Source organism: Heterodontus francisci, chromosome 30 (genome assembly GCF_036365525.1).
Source record: "Heterodontus francisci isolate sHetFra1 chromosome 30, sHetFra1.hap1, whole genome shotgun sequence".
Taxonomy (NCBI): domain Eukaryota; kingdom Metazoa; phylum Chordata; class Chondrichthyes; order Heterodontiformes; family Heterodontidae; genus Heterodontus; species Heterodontus francisci.
The window spans coordinates 16,796,132-16,811,702 of NC_090400.1; positions in this window are offsets into that span (position 1 = coordinate 16,796,132).

Consider the following 15,571-nt stretch of genomic DNA (forward strand, 5'->3'; position numbering starts at 1 on the left):
CGGCCAATAAAGGAAAGCATTCCAAATGCCTTCTTCACCACTTTATCTACCTGTCCTGCCACCTTCATGGACCTGTGGATATGCACTCCAAGGTCTCTCACTTCCTCTGCTCCTCTCAATATCCTACCGTTTATTATGTATTCCTTTGATTTGTTTACCCTCCTCAAATGTATTACCTCACACTTATTCTGGATTGAATTTCATTTGCCACTTTTCTGCCCACTCAACCAAACCATTGATATCATTCTGGAGTCTACAGCTATCCTCTTCACTATCAACGACATGGCCAATGATTGTGTCATCTGCAAATTTCCCAATCATGCTTCCCACATTTAAGTCCAGATCATTAATATATACCACAAACAGCAAGAGACCCAATACTGAGCCCTATGGAATGCCACTGGAAAACACCTTCCATTCGCAAAAACATCCATCGACGATTACCTTTTGTTTCTTGTCACTGAGCCAGTTTTGGATCCAACTCACCACATTCCCCTGTCTTCCATGGGCTTTTACTTTTCTGACCAGTCTGCCATGTAGGACCTTGTCAAATGCCTTACGATCCACGTAGTTCTCTGCCTCGCGGATACACCACAGTTACCCCAGCCACCGCTCGAGTTCCGAAACCCAGTGCTCAACTATCTACAGCTGGTGACACTTCCTGTAGATGTGTTTGACAGCTGCAGATACAGACTGCGTCTCTGGTGCGATTCCTCCCAGGTCCGTTTCCTCTCCACTCTCCCAGGTAAGTGTGGGTTTCGAGCCCCGATCTTGATTTATAGGTACCTCTCTCTGGTTGCCATTACTCCCAGGTCCGCTGACTCACCGCTCTCCCAGGTAAGTGTGGACCTTGAGCCCCAGTCTTGATTTATAGCTCCCGCTCCGGTGGGATTCCTCCTAGGTCTGCTTCTGCGCCGGTCTTTTAGGTAAGTATAACCAACATTTCGGGTGATTACTGTTTGATAAATATTTACTCTTCTGTTTTAAACTCACAAGAAAACCTGTCACTATCTGGTGTGACGGAAACTACACCTGCTAAATGGAAACAGGTTTATTTCAGTATTTGGAAGACTATTTGAACGTTTGCTGGACATTGAACATAACTTGTTTAAAAAGACCACAGAGCTGAATGGCTGAAAACATGGTTGCACATTTGTATTCTGAAAGCCAGTTGCCTAGAGAGACAATGATTCAATTAACCAGATGGGTTTTGTCAATAGTGATGATCAAAAGACATTGAGAGTCATTGTCTGTGTAAGAGCCGGCACTCCATTCCCCCACCGAGTGTGTTTAGGAAGCTTTGAAGAATCAACAATCTTCGCAGACAATGGTGTTTCAAACAAAGCGCAAGTCACATGACTAACCTGCTGGCCAACCTGGGAATTGATTGAATTGCGCATCACAGAAACATTTTGGGACAGACTGCAATTTTGAAAACCAAAGAGAAGCAAGGTCTTTCTCTCTCTCTCTCTCTCTAGCAAAGTTCCAGGGACCCACGGAAGCAACTTAAGCCTCAAGACAGAAGACCCCTGCAGACTTCTGGTACCAGCAAAACAAGTTTGAAAGTGTACACTGGGCCCCAACAAGAACTGCAAGACTTAAATCCAATTAAGGCCTTTATATCCAAACCAAAACAGTTATTGAATTCCATCTGCTACTTCAAACCTTCCCCCTTTAATTCTTTCTCCTCTATCTATTTGTGTGTGTATTTATTGCGTATGCATGCTAGCATGGTTGCGTTGCACATTTTTAGTATTTTTAACTGAGTTAGTGTGTTAAGTTTAATAAACTTATACCTTTCTTGTTTAAACCTGAGAAAGCTTGTCTGATTTGTTACTTTACAATTACAATTAGAGAGCAGTGAGCAAGGACTTACTGAGGGGAAGCTAAAAACACTGTGTTTTAAAAATTAAACCCCGTTATGGCCAAACCAGGAAAGGGACCAGAAAGGAGCCTGATACCCCTTCCTCAGCTGGTTGTAACACTGGTTATTTGACCAACAAAACGCAGGGGCTGAAAGACTAATTTAAACAAAATACCACCTGTGGTCAGCTGGGAGGTGACCAGTGGAAACTAGCCATGCCATTTCCTACCTGTCCATAAGATAGAGAAAATTACTTAATTACAGGAGGGCCAATTTCAGTGGGGTGAGACTAGATCTGGAATCAAAGATTGCAGGAAAAACTATAACTGGACAATGGCCTTTAAAGAGGAGAAGGTTCGGGTAGAGTTTAAACAAATTAGAGCTCCCTAGATGATGAAAGAGAGAATAAGATGAAGCAGAAGAAGAGTGCATATGACAGATGTCAGGTTGATAATACAAGTGAGAATCAGGCTGAATATAGAATGTTCAGAGGGGAAGTGAAAAAGGAAATGAGAGGCAAAGGGAGAATATGAGAAGAGAATGGTAGATAACATACAAGGGAATCCAAAAGTCTTCTATAGGCATATAAATAGTAAATGGGTAGTAAGAGGAGGGATGGAGCTGATTAGGGACCAAAAAGGGAATTTAGCAATGGATACAAATGGCATGGCTGAGAAACTAAATGAGCATTTTGCATCTGTCTTTAACAAAGAAGAAGATGCTGTGAAAGTCATAGTGAAAGAGGAAGTACCTGAGACACAGGAAGAGTTACAAATTGATAAAGAGGAATTATTAGAAATGGTGGCTGTGCTTAAAGTTGATAAGTCACCAGGACTGGATGGGATGTATCTGAGGGTACAGAGGGAAGTAAGGGAGGAAATTGTGGAGAGTGTTCATGAAGGTCATGCAGTTGATGAGGTGCACATGGATTTCCAAAAGGCACTTGATAAAGTGCCACATAATAGAATTGCCAGGAAAGCTGAAGCCCATGAAATAAAAGAGACAGTGGCAGCATGGATACAAAGTTGGCTGAGTGACAGGAAATAACAGTAAATGATTATTTTCTGGACTGGATAAAACAACGTAGTGGGGTTCCTAGAGGTTGGTATTAGAACCACTGTGTTTCTTGATCTTGTAATGAACCCTGGACATATAACATATTTTTGAAATTGTGATTTTTTAGAAGTTTAAGATGAAGTCCGGAAGGTCAGGTGACCTCACATCCAATCTGCTAAAGGCCAAGACAGATCAAAGACAGTTTTATGAAAAAAAGAGACTGCAGGAGTAACAATAGGTTTTGCCCTCCCAGTCTTTCGGGTCATAAAACAGGAAGTCTGTCACTCTAAAGATACAAATGTACCAATGGAACAATGGAAGGCCCAGGTGGCTCTGTGAAACCAAACTTCAAGACTCTGCATATTGGAACAGGACAATAAGCTATTGACTTTTGAGTCCAGATAGATGGAAGGTTTTGGGCAAGAAATGCCAGGGAAATATGAGGAAGAACTTTTTTACGCAGCAGGCGGTAATGACCTGGAACTCGCTGTAGTGGTGGAGGCAGAGGCAATGAATGATTTCAAAAGGAAATCAAATGGGCATTTGAAGAAAATAAACTTGCAGGGCTGCAGGGGAATGGAACTGACTGGATTGCTCCGGGGAAAGCTGACATGGACTCGATGGGCCGAATGGCCTCCTGTGCCGTAAATGTCTCTATGACACAGAACTTGGAAGTATTGTGAACCATGAGGATGATAGAGATGGACTTCAAGAGGATATAAATAACCTGGTGGAATGGGCAGACACATGGCAGATAAAATTTAATGCAGAGAAGTGTGAAGTGATACATTTTGGCAGGAAGAGTGTGAGCTGAGTGAGACTGGAGTGGAATACAAAGAGCAGTGCCAGAGGAGGCCTGAGACCAGGAGGAGCAGCAGCTGAGCGAGACCAGAGTGGCATTTAAAGAGCAGTGGCAGAGGAGGCTCGAGGCCCAGACCAAGCCATTTGGGAACAGCAGCAGGAGCGAATGGACTGCTATCAAGAGGTTGAAAAATGGAAAAAAAATCAAAGCGTGACAACACAGGAAAGCAGGTAAGTAGTTGGTGAGTATTTCTCTTCTTTTACTCTCTAAATTGGGGCATTGATTTAAACTGAGAGCTCGGAAATTAAGTATTTCAATGAGGGCTAGTAAAATAATAATTGAATTAATGGTAAGGATATTAGCACAGAGCAGCTTCACCTGAGTGCAAGGAAATTTGATGAGGTGGGGAAAGAAGTGTTGTTTGATATATAAAATAAATATAAACAAATACGGTTAAATTAGGACTGTGGGCTAAGTTACAGTGAAGACCAAAAATATATAACTAAATGTAATAAACAAGATTACCTGGATTAAAACTATAGACAATTGAATGTGTGATGGAATTTGCAGTCTGCAGGACCCACAGGGAAATGTGTGCAAAGTGTTATCTGAACAGGTGGCTTGTTGAATGCTCTGGCAAGTGCACTGACCCTGGTTTGCAAAGATTGTTTTTTTTTGGAACAGAATGTCCTAACAGAAATTGAAAACAAATACTTGAGGTTACTGAGGTAACTAAAACCAGATAATAACGTGAGACAGTGCCATCCAAGCTGAGACAGCAGGAAGTTTTTTTTACAGGCAGGTTGAAGAAAGTGAAGACAGGATCAAGGAGTAGTTTCTGTTATTTAGAGGAACTGATTAACCAGACCTGGCCAGACAGTGTACAGGGTTGTCACTGAAGGACATGGATAAGGTGACACTAGGAATCCATGCCATTAAGCCTGTTGTGAGGAGAATAGCAAAGGTTCTAGCGAGGTATGACATTTTTCTTTGGTGAGGACTGTCCCTGTGGAATTCAAAATTAAATTAAAAGTCCCGTCAGTCAGAACGTGCGGCTGCATCTTGGAAGACAGGATCTGGAGACCTACCTGAGGAATTTCAGGGTTTTGAAGAACGGCATGACTGTACTTTTGTGCCAAACCTGCTGAATGGACTGCCAAGTGAATCTGTGAGATCCATCTTTGTTGTATCTGATAGTGAAAGTGTAATTTGTAATATCGTGACCATGATATACTGATATACAGGTAATTCATGTTTAATTTATGTTGATTTGGTTTGATTGTAAAAGCAAAAGTTATAAAAATGAAATCTTGTCCATTGGGTTTTTTCTATTGGGGTCATTTGGTAAATTCAGGTCCTTTAGTTTGTTGGTCTCCACGGGGATAACAAGTGATATTTCAGAACTTGAAAACGTCATTAGTTAAATAAAATACAATAGAGATGGAAGAGCAGGTGCTGTGTTGCAGTGTAGCAAGTGGGAGCTGGTTAACACCAGTTTGATCCACAGCAACCACATCTGCAGTAAGTGCCTGCAGCTTGAGGAACTTCAGCTTGGAGTTGATGAGCTGGAGCCTGAGCTTTGGACACTGCGATGCATCAGGCAGGGAGAAAGTTACTCAAACCCTTTGATCTAGGAGGCAGTCACACCCCTTAGGTTAAATACTTCAGAGTTGGTCCATAGTCAGGGACAGGCAGGTGTGGCTACAGGTGAGGCAGGATGGGAATCCAGAAGGTAACATTGGAGGAGCTTCAGCCCTTGCACTTGTCCAACAGGCATGAGGTTCTTGCAGCCTCTGTGGATGACAGTGGAGACTGCAAGGAGGATGAGCAAACTGACCACACCACCATAGTACAGGAAGCCATTCAAGTTGGGGGAGTGAAAGAAATATAGTGGTGGTAGGGCACAGCAGAGTTAGGCAGATAGATACTGTTTGCAGCAGCTGATAGAGTGAATTCTGAAGCTGTGTTGCTTGTCCAGTGCCAAGGTTAAGGACATCTCCTCGGAGCTGGAGAGAAATTTGCAGTGAGAGGAAAAAGATCCAGTTATCGTGGCCCAAATAGGTACCAATGACATAGGTAGGACTAAGAAAGAGGGTCTGCTGAGGGAGTATGAACAGCTAAGGGCTAAATTAAAAAGCAGAACCAGAAAAGTAATAATTGTTCATTGTATATCAATTGTGTTTAATTATATGCAAGTGAAGGGCATTAATTGGGGTTTCACTTGAGCACATATAAAGGGACATTTACTGAAACAGTGGTGTGGATGACTTAGGAGATGTATGCTTGTAATGTTTCACTCTGCAAATAAATGTAAGACTGAGTAAAGATTGCCTCCACTATCGTCCTTCAGCAACAGGCTTTCCAGAATAGAACACTAATCTCTGGATTGCTACCCAAGCCAAGAGCAAATTGGCATAGGGTAAATAAGATGAGAGAGTTAAATGCATGGCTCTCAGGATGGTGTAGGAGAAATGGGTTTCAATTCATCGGGCACTGGGACTAGTATTATGACTGAGGTGGGAGGAGTGCACTGCTTTCTCTCGTTCCACTTCTCCACAGGTCACAACATATATTTAAATGTTTACCCAGTTACCGATACAGACAATCATATACTCTATTTTTTATTTCAGAATAAAATACACCAACCAGGTTTCTTTGGTAAACAACAAAATTATCAGTGTATTATAAACCACGACTCATCCAGCAAAGAAGCAAAACATTAACACACAGTGAGAAACATTAATGTAATATATATGTATTCCCTTCTAGACCTAACACACACACACAGGTTAAAGAAAAAAATAAAGAAATTTACTCTGCAGAGATTCACTTTACAAAAAGGCAAAAAAAAACTTTATCCAAATACTTGTTAATTCTTGAAGGAAAAAGAGAAGATATGGAAGGATATCAGTTGTCCCTTTGGTCTGGCATCCGGGTAAATGAACAGATGTCAATGGGATCTTTTCAGAAGCATTTCATTCAGGAGATGTAAAGAATTAGTCTGGTAGGCTTTCCAGGAGAAATGCAGCATTGGGGTTTCAGTTATCACATTGGATACGCAGGATTGCTCAGAGACAGGAGGAAAGAGGTGACCTGGGTGCTTCTCTCTTGGCAGGCTGACCTCCAACTGCCTTCAAAACAGTCCACTGCCCAATTGAACCACAACAATATTCCAAAAGTGAAACCAACTCTTGACCATCATAAATCTTGACATGTCTCTTCTCTGTAAACAACTCTCCCAAGTCACCAAGGCTTCTGTTGTTTATTTAGCTTAAGGCATGTGACATCCAGTAAAGGTTTGTTTTCAAACAAAACCTCAAGTGTCTTCCCAGTGACCCTTGTAAAAAAAGATGAACCAATGTACATAATCTTTAACACAAGTCCTCAAAACATTTTAAGAATGGAGCACCTTCATAACACTGGGGGAAAAGGGAGCTGTACCACTGGGATGGGCTTCACTTGAACCGTGCTGGTATCAGTATCCTGGTGAATCAAACAACTAGGGCTGGAAATAGGCCTTTAAATAGTTGGGGAAGAGTTCAGATGAAGGGAAATTTAGGAAGTTAAACAGAAAGGATAAGGCAATAGTGCAGGTTAGTGATAATAAAAACAAAAAGTGCTGGAAAATATTCAGCAGGTCTGGCAGCATCTGTGAAGAGAGAAGCAAAGTTAACGTTTCAGGTCTGATGAAAGGTCACTGATGAAAGGTCACTGACCTGAAACATTAACTTTGCTTCTCTCTTCACAGATGCTGTTAGACCTGCTGAGTATTTTCCAGCATTTTTTTGTTTTTGTTTCATATTTCCAGCATCTGCAGTGTTTTGCTGTTACCTTAGTGCAGGTTAGTGATATGGGTACTGATAACCAGAGTGCGACAGGAAGGGAGAGCACTTACAGACATAAAATAGGGTCAGAGTAGGGAAAAATGGTTAAAAGACAAAATAAAGGTTCTTTATCTGAATGCAAGCAGCATTTGTTACAAGATAGATGAATTGATGGCACATATGGAAATAAATGGGTAGGATCTGATAATCGCTTAGTGTAGTGTATTTGGATTTCCAAAAGGCATTTGATAAGGTGCTACATAAAAGATTACTGCACAAGATAAGAACTCATGGTCTTGGGGTAATATATCAGTCTGACTAGAGGATTGGCTAACTAACAGAAAACAGAGAGTTGGGATAAATGGCCCATTATCAGGTTGGCAATCTGTACGAGTGGTGTACCATAGGGATCAGTGCTGTGATCAGTGCTATTTATAATGTATATTAATGGCTTGGATGAAGGGACTGAGTGTATTGTAGGCCAAACTTGCTGATGATACAAAGATAGGTGGGAAAGCAATTTGTGAGGACACAAAGGGCAGGATTTTCATTCCCAGGTGCTGAACCTGCCATCTGGATGGAATGTAGGTTGGGAACCCACAAATGCTGGCGGAGGGACCCAGAGAGTGATTTTGGAGGAAGAAGCCAATTAAGTGGCTACCTCTGGGAGCTCCATCCAATTAAGGATGGCGGGAGGGCTCCCAGTCTGGAGGGCCAATAGGAAGCCATTGAACACTGTAAGATCGGCAGCCCCGTTGTCAGATTTGGGCACTGGTGAAGTAGGTGGGTGATCGCAAAGGTGCCTCAAAATGGAGGACTTTTAAATATTTAAAAACAAAATGTAGCCACAGCTGCCAGGCCAGCTTTGTGGAGGGGGAGTCCTTCCACAGGGCGGCCTGTGACCACATCTCTGGCAATTGCAGCTGTGGGGACGGGGGAATTAAATGAGGCGTCACAGCCTTCCTGGCCTGCCACATGAAGGCCATTTCCATCCATCCAAGGGGTTTTGGCTTTAGTTGGGAAAATTCCAGATGGCGTGTGACGTGTGCCTTCAACAGGCATTTAAATTGGCCATCCGCCAGTGGCAGGTGGGTGGCCATCACCCGCCAGAAGGAGCCTCGCTAAAAGTAGGCCGGAGGCAGTAAATGCTGGCAGACCGGCATGATGGGCAGTACCATTAAATTATTGGCATGCCCACCTCTGTCCCACCTCCGCACCTCTATGAAAATTCAGCCCAAAGTGCCTGCAAAAGGATATGGGCAAGTTAAGTGAGTGGGTAAAATTTTGGCAGATGAAGTACAATGTGGGAAAAAAGTAAGGTTATCCACTTATGTTGGTGAATAGAAAACCAAAATATTATATAAATGGAGAGAGACTAGAGAAACCTGCGGTTCAGAGGGATCTAGGTGTCCTTGTACATGAAACACAAAAAGCTAGCATGCAGGTACGTAATTAGGAAGGCAAATGGAATATTGGTCTATATTGCAAGGAGGGTGTAGTATAAAAGTAGGGAAGTCTGGCTACAACTGTACAAGGTATTTGTGAGACCACACCTAGGGCAGGATTTTGCAGTCCTGCCGCTGGCAGCAGCAGGCACAAAGCATGGTGGCCATCCCGCACGTGACCCATGCTGCTGAGCCACCGCAATTACGCGGTGGGTGGCCACCTAACATAATGACAGCAGCTGCGACCCCCCCTCCAAATGCACTCCTTCCACCCATCCATAAAATAATGCAGAATTACCCCCATCCCCCCTTATCCATACACACAATACAGAGCTGACTCCTTCCCTGCCTCGGTGGTGCCAGCTTCTTATGGACAGGAAAGTGAAAGCACGTGAGTGCCGCACATTGAGCTGAAGATTGGGAATGGATGGTAAGATTGCAGCAAATTACATTCAAATGGATGTAAAGAGGTACTTACCATATTTAAAGTATGGTCCTGTCAAAGAGCACCGGATGTGCCACCACGGAGTTTCGCCACCTCCGGGAAGATTGGAACCGACAACCCTAGCGTCGGGTTCTGTGGCAGCCGCTGACACTCCAATTCTCCAGCCCCACCACACCATACCCCCACCCCCCCCACCCTACTATGAAACCTGACTTCAGGAAGAGAACAAGATCTGGCCCCTAGAGTACTGCATACAGTTTTGGTCTCCTTATTTAAGGAGGGATATGCTTGCATTGGAGGCAGTTCTGAGAAGGTTCATTAGGTTGATTCCTGGGATGAAGGGGTTGTCTTATGAGGAAAGGTTGAGCAGGTTGGGCCTATACTCATTGGAGTTTAGAAGGATGAGAGGTGATATTATTGAAACATATGATTTTGAGGGGGCTTGACAGGGTAGATGCTGAGAGGATGTTTCCCCCTCATTGGGGAATCTAGAACTAGACAGCATAGTTTCAGAATAAGGGGTTGCCATTTAAGACTGAGATAAGTGTTAATTATATATTAATTGTGTTTAATTGTATGAAAGTGGTGGGCATTAACTGTGGTTTCACTTGAGCACATATAAAGAGACACTGATTGAAACTGTGGGGTAGTTGAGTTAGGAGGTGCATGCTTGCAATGTTTAACTCTGTAAATAAATGTAAGACTGAGTAAAGAAGTACTATCCTTCATCAACAGACTTTCTGCAATATAACATGGTAGAAGAGGATGGTTGCCTAAAGAGAAAGGTTGCAAGGTAAAAACAAAATCCACATAGAAAACCACAAACCTAGTAGCCATTGTGAAAAATGGCAGAAGGCAAGTGTAAACTGTTGGGGTATGATTACAATCCGATGTTCTCAGAGCCTGAACCATATGACCAATGGAAGAATGAAGTGGATATGTTGACAAGGGTTACACCCCTACCAAAAAGGAAACAAAGAGCTGGATTTTGTTCCTAGCCCAACATCAGGTTCTGTGGCGGGGGGACGTCAGGTTTTGTAGTCAGGGGGGTGGGGCCGGAAAATCAGAGCGGCAGCGAGCCACCACGGAGTCTGATGCCGGGATTGCTGAGCCCGATCTTCCCAATTGCGGGGAAGCTCCGTGGTGGCACCTTCACTGCTCCGTGGCAGAAACACTGGTTTACATACATATTGATGAATTCGCTGTGATCCTACCAGCCATTCCCAATCTTCAGGTCGACGTGCAGCACTCACATGCCTTCAGGTTCCCGTCCTTGAAAAGCTGGTGCCACCGAGGTGAGGGTTCTCAGTGCCTTCAAAGTTGGTAGGTAATACCCTGCTCTTGTGAGTTTTTGCAGCAAACTTGGACATTTGCATTAAACTTAAGTAGCCAGAAATGATAGGTGTGGGGGGAAGGTGCGGGGTGGTGTTGGAACTTTGCATCCGTTAATCGTGTATTGGCAAGGGAGGTGAAGGGGTTAACTTTGCATTGCTCTGTTGGCAAGGGAGGTGGAAGAGATGAACTCTGCATTGCTCTGTCAGTAAGGTTGTGGGGGGGGTTGGGTGGAAGGGTGAACTCTGCATGTTTTGCTTAGGGTTGTAGGGACCAATTCTGCATCTTTGGAACTCTCTGCAGGGCTGGCAGTCTTTTAAAAATGGTGCCAGCGCCTGCTCCCGTCTCAGGTGACGCCATTCTCAGCGTAACCGAGGCCGTCTCTGCCACGTGATTTGGGGAGGCGGCCGCTGTGCATATGTTAATGAGCCGCCGAATGCAAAATAGCAGCGGCATGGCTGCGCAGTCTTTGCCCAACACTGGGAAGCAAGATTCAGCCCGAGGTATGGCCTTGCATTGTTGCTTCCTACCAGAAGTAAAATCAGAAGTAAAGTATTTTATGAGCTGGATGCCTGTCATTTGGGTACTGATTAAAGGTTTGGATCTTCTATTTGTATTCTTGGATGAAATTTACAAGGAAGGTGATCTGTGAGGCATGGTCAGACTTTGTGATAGATTTTGGAAAACAGATTGATATTCAATGGAGGAATATACCACGGACTTTAATAGCTTGTATCAAAGATTGGCAGAATTCAATTTAGAGATCCCTGATTCAGTTCTAGAATGTTAAATTACAGGATTGTGCTCAGGCATTGCATATAGGCAGGCTCCTTGTTCTACCTGGTGCTGTTCTAGGACAGAGACTCCCTGTTGGGTCAGTTGTCTGCTGCCTTGAAAAAATTCCTGGGGAATCAAACAGTCATTTCCAGCAGCCTTGATGGAACAAATGGGGCATTCCATGGTGATACAGAGAATATAGAATTCAATGATTGTCAGATTTCAAAATGGTCCCGATACTGGACGAAGGCGTCAATACAATGGAAAGGATACAAACAGATGGGCTGTTACTGCAGAAGGCAGAATTGGGACAGCAATAATAGATGAATGAATCCTAGGAGTGCCCAAGGAACTGTAAATAGATGCTTCAGGAGTGACTCAAAGTATCATTTTGTGATGAACTGCCCAAAGCGGAGAGACAGGTTCCTTGAAATTACACATGACACACAGAATTGTGTGGCAGAAGATGAAAATAATGACGAATCTGGATAAATTGTACTGATCACAAGTTTTGTGCTTTGATGTATGTCTCACAACTGTGCTGTGGTAGATAGCGCTCGCACTTCAACAGTATGTGGAACAGATTGTTTAACATGTTATCTAAAGTCACTAAGTAGTGAGGATTGATGTATGATTCAGGAGCTTAAAAGTACTACTTGCTTTAGGTTTGGTGATGCCAACACATTGAGGTCACTAAAGAGAGTTTTAATTCCATGTAAAATAGCTAGAGTAAGTCACATATCAGAACTGATGTAGTCTCTAGTGAGATACCTGTGCTGTTGAATTAATCTTCTATGAAAAAGGCACAAATGAAACTTGACATGGGCCATGGTGAAGCAATTATTTTTGGAAAGTCAGTGGATTTGCAGTTTACCCAATCAGGACATTATTGTATCCCCTTAACAAAACCTAATGTTTCTCATCAGAGTGTTAATGGCATCAGGTGATTAGAATCAGAGAGAAAAAAACAAATGATCTTAAAGTTACATAGACAATTTGCTCACCCTACATGTCAAAGGTTAAAACTCTTGCTGAACAATGCAGGTGGGGTTAATGAAGGGTATACGAGGCTAACAGATGAGATTAGTCAGAAGTGCGAAATCTGTAAAAAGTATCAGAGGACACTGCCACGTCCTATTGTAAGCCTTCCATTGACATGTGACTTTTATTCAGTAGTTGCCACGGATCTAAAGATATGGGATGAAGACAAATATTTTCATTCTGCATTTTGGAGACCTAGCGACCAGATTTAGTCTTTCTACAATAATAATTAGGAAGGACAAAAGGGCTATTATGGACAAAATCATAGAGAAATGGATAGGGACCTAACTTGAAGCACCAGCAAAGTTTCTAACTGATAATGAAGGGGAATTTGCCAATGGCAATTACAGAGACATGTGTGAAAACATAAACATCATGGCATCATGGTCATGAATACTGCAGCTGAAAGCCATTTCAGCAGTGGACTATGTGAAAGGGATCGTGCAATTATATAAGAAATACTGCATAAAATTTTAGCTGATCAACTAGACTGCAAGTTGACAACTGCCCTGGCATGAGTGTTTCAGGAAAAGAATTCATTTCAGATGGTTTGAGGGTATAGTCTCTATCAATTGGTCTATGGGCGAAATCCCAAATTGCCTTCTGTGCTATGCAATTGTCCTCCTGTTCTAGAAAGTACTACAATTAGTTCCATTCCATTTCTGCACATTTGAATGCTTTACATGTAGGAAGACAGGCTTTCATCGCGTGTGAGGTCATGGAGAAAATTCGAAGAGCCCTGAGGCATCCTATAAGACCATTCAAGAACAGAATTTAATTCAGGAACATTGGTGTGTGAGAAAAGAGAGGGTCGTAGGGAATGGAAAGACCCTGGTAAAGAAATAGGTCGTTCTGGTAAGACAGTACTTAATCAAACATGGCAATCAAACTATTAAGGTTCATTCTTCACAATTAATCAGGATTAATTACAAAATCTCAGACTCTGAGCAGCTGATAGAGGTAAATGAGGCATCTTGTACCTAAAGTGTTCATGTGTTTTGTGATGAAGGTCCTGAGGAACAGAATATGGTAGATCAAGGGATGGATAATGGTAATGCTAATAATCATGATGCACAAGACAGATCTATCACATCCAAAGGTCAATTGTCCAGAATGGGTACTCGGATGACATTTATTCCAGAGGGGTCTAGTGATTGGAGGGATGCGACAATTGTGAGACATGCAGGAAAAGCTACTGGCAAGTTTAAACATTGGTTGAAAGTTCAGGATGATGGCCAAGAAGTGAGGTCCATGGACAGGCAGAATGGAGTGGAAGAGTAGAGAGTACAAAAGTGCAGTGCAAGTTCTGATAGTGGGTCGGGAAGTGACTCTTGCATCAAAACAATCATGTACCAGTGAAAGAACGTCTGATGGTGCGAGAGGGTAATCTCACAGTAGCAGTCCTGACAGACATAAAAGTGCAAGTAGAGACTGTAGCTTGAATAGATTACATACCACCTTTTCAAATGGGCAATAAATTCTGACCTAGCCAGCGACACCCACATCCTGTGAAAGAATTTTTTAAAAATTGAATGAAGGCCACAGAACAGTCACAGAACAGAACAAAGTCCTCATGATCATGACGTTTTGGTGACTGCCAATAAGCATATGGATAAACTAGTGAGAGAGGCAAAACAAAAGGAATTAGATAGTTGAAGAGAGTTTGGAGTTTCTTCTGAGGTATCAGATAAGGGGCAACTAGCCTTGTCACATAGGTGGCAGATTTGTACTGAGAAAGACCTTGCAAATGGGACTTAGAAGGTTAAAGTGAGGCTAGTTGCTAATTTTAAGAATGACTGAATGATACAGATGTTAAAGTGGACTCTCCCTCAGCTAGAAATATAATCTTGAAAAATCTTTTAACTCTTTTCATATATTCATGGTTGGGTAGATCAGTCAACATAAAAGCCATGTTTCTGCAGGGGGATACTTTTCAGAGAGAAGTGTTTCTGAAACCACCCAAAGAAGCAGCAGACGCAGATTTGAAACTATGGAAATTAAACAAATTTATCTATGGCCTGAATGATGCTTCCAGGGTGTGATATTTTTCAGTCAGATCTGTTTTGTTGGAAATAGGCTGCGTTCAACTAAAAGCAGATCCTGTATTGTAAAGGGAAACTTTCAGGTATCTTCAGGATACATGTCGGTGATTTCTTATGAGGTGGAACTGCAGAATGAGAAATGTGCTATTTTAGGCTAGAGATTAGTTTAAGGCTAGAGTAGAATTTAAAATTGGGAGTCAGGCTAGAGGGGAGGTGAGGAAAGGTTTTTCACACAGAGGGTGGTAGGCGTCTGGAACTCACTGCTTGTAAGGGTAGTAGAGAAACCCTCAACTCATTTAAAAGGTGTCTGGATATGCACCTCAAGTGCTGTACCCTGCAGGGCCATGGACCAAATGCTGGAAGGTGGGATTAGGATGGGTGGCTCGTTTTTCAGTCGGTGCAGACACGATGGGCCAAGTGGCCTCTTTCTGTACCGTAAACTTTCTATGATCCTATGTAAAGGATGTATGGCAATATCCTATAGTAGGGCAACAACTGCTGCACTTGTCCTTCTAGATGCAGGGGTTGAGGGTTAAGGAGGTGAGTCAAAAGAGCCTTGGCAATTTGTTGCATAGCATCTTGTAGATGGTTGTTACGACTGGGTGAGGAAGGGGTCTCAGGCTCCCCTCTTGTCCTTTTCCTGGTTTGACCGTAACAGGGCTTAACTTTTAAAACAGTGTTTTTAGCTTACCGCCTCAGTGAGTCTTTTCTCACTGGTCCCTAATTGTATTTGCAAATGATCTAATCAGACAGGTTTTCTTAGGTTTAGACAAGAAAGTTGCAAGCTTATTAGCCTTATCACTTTAACTTGGTTAAAAAATTGCTAAACTACGCGACGCAACCACACTAGCATACATACAAGATAAACACACACACACAAATAGATAGAGGGGAGAAAAAATTAAAAGAGGGGGGTTCAAGTAGGGTTGCCAATAAACAGAAT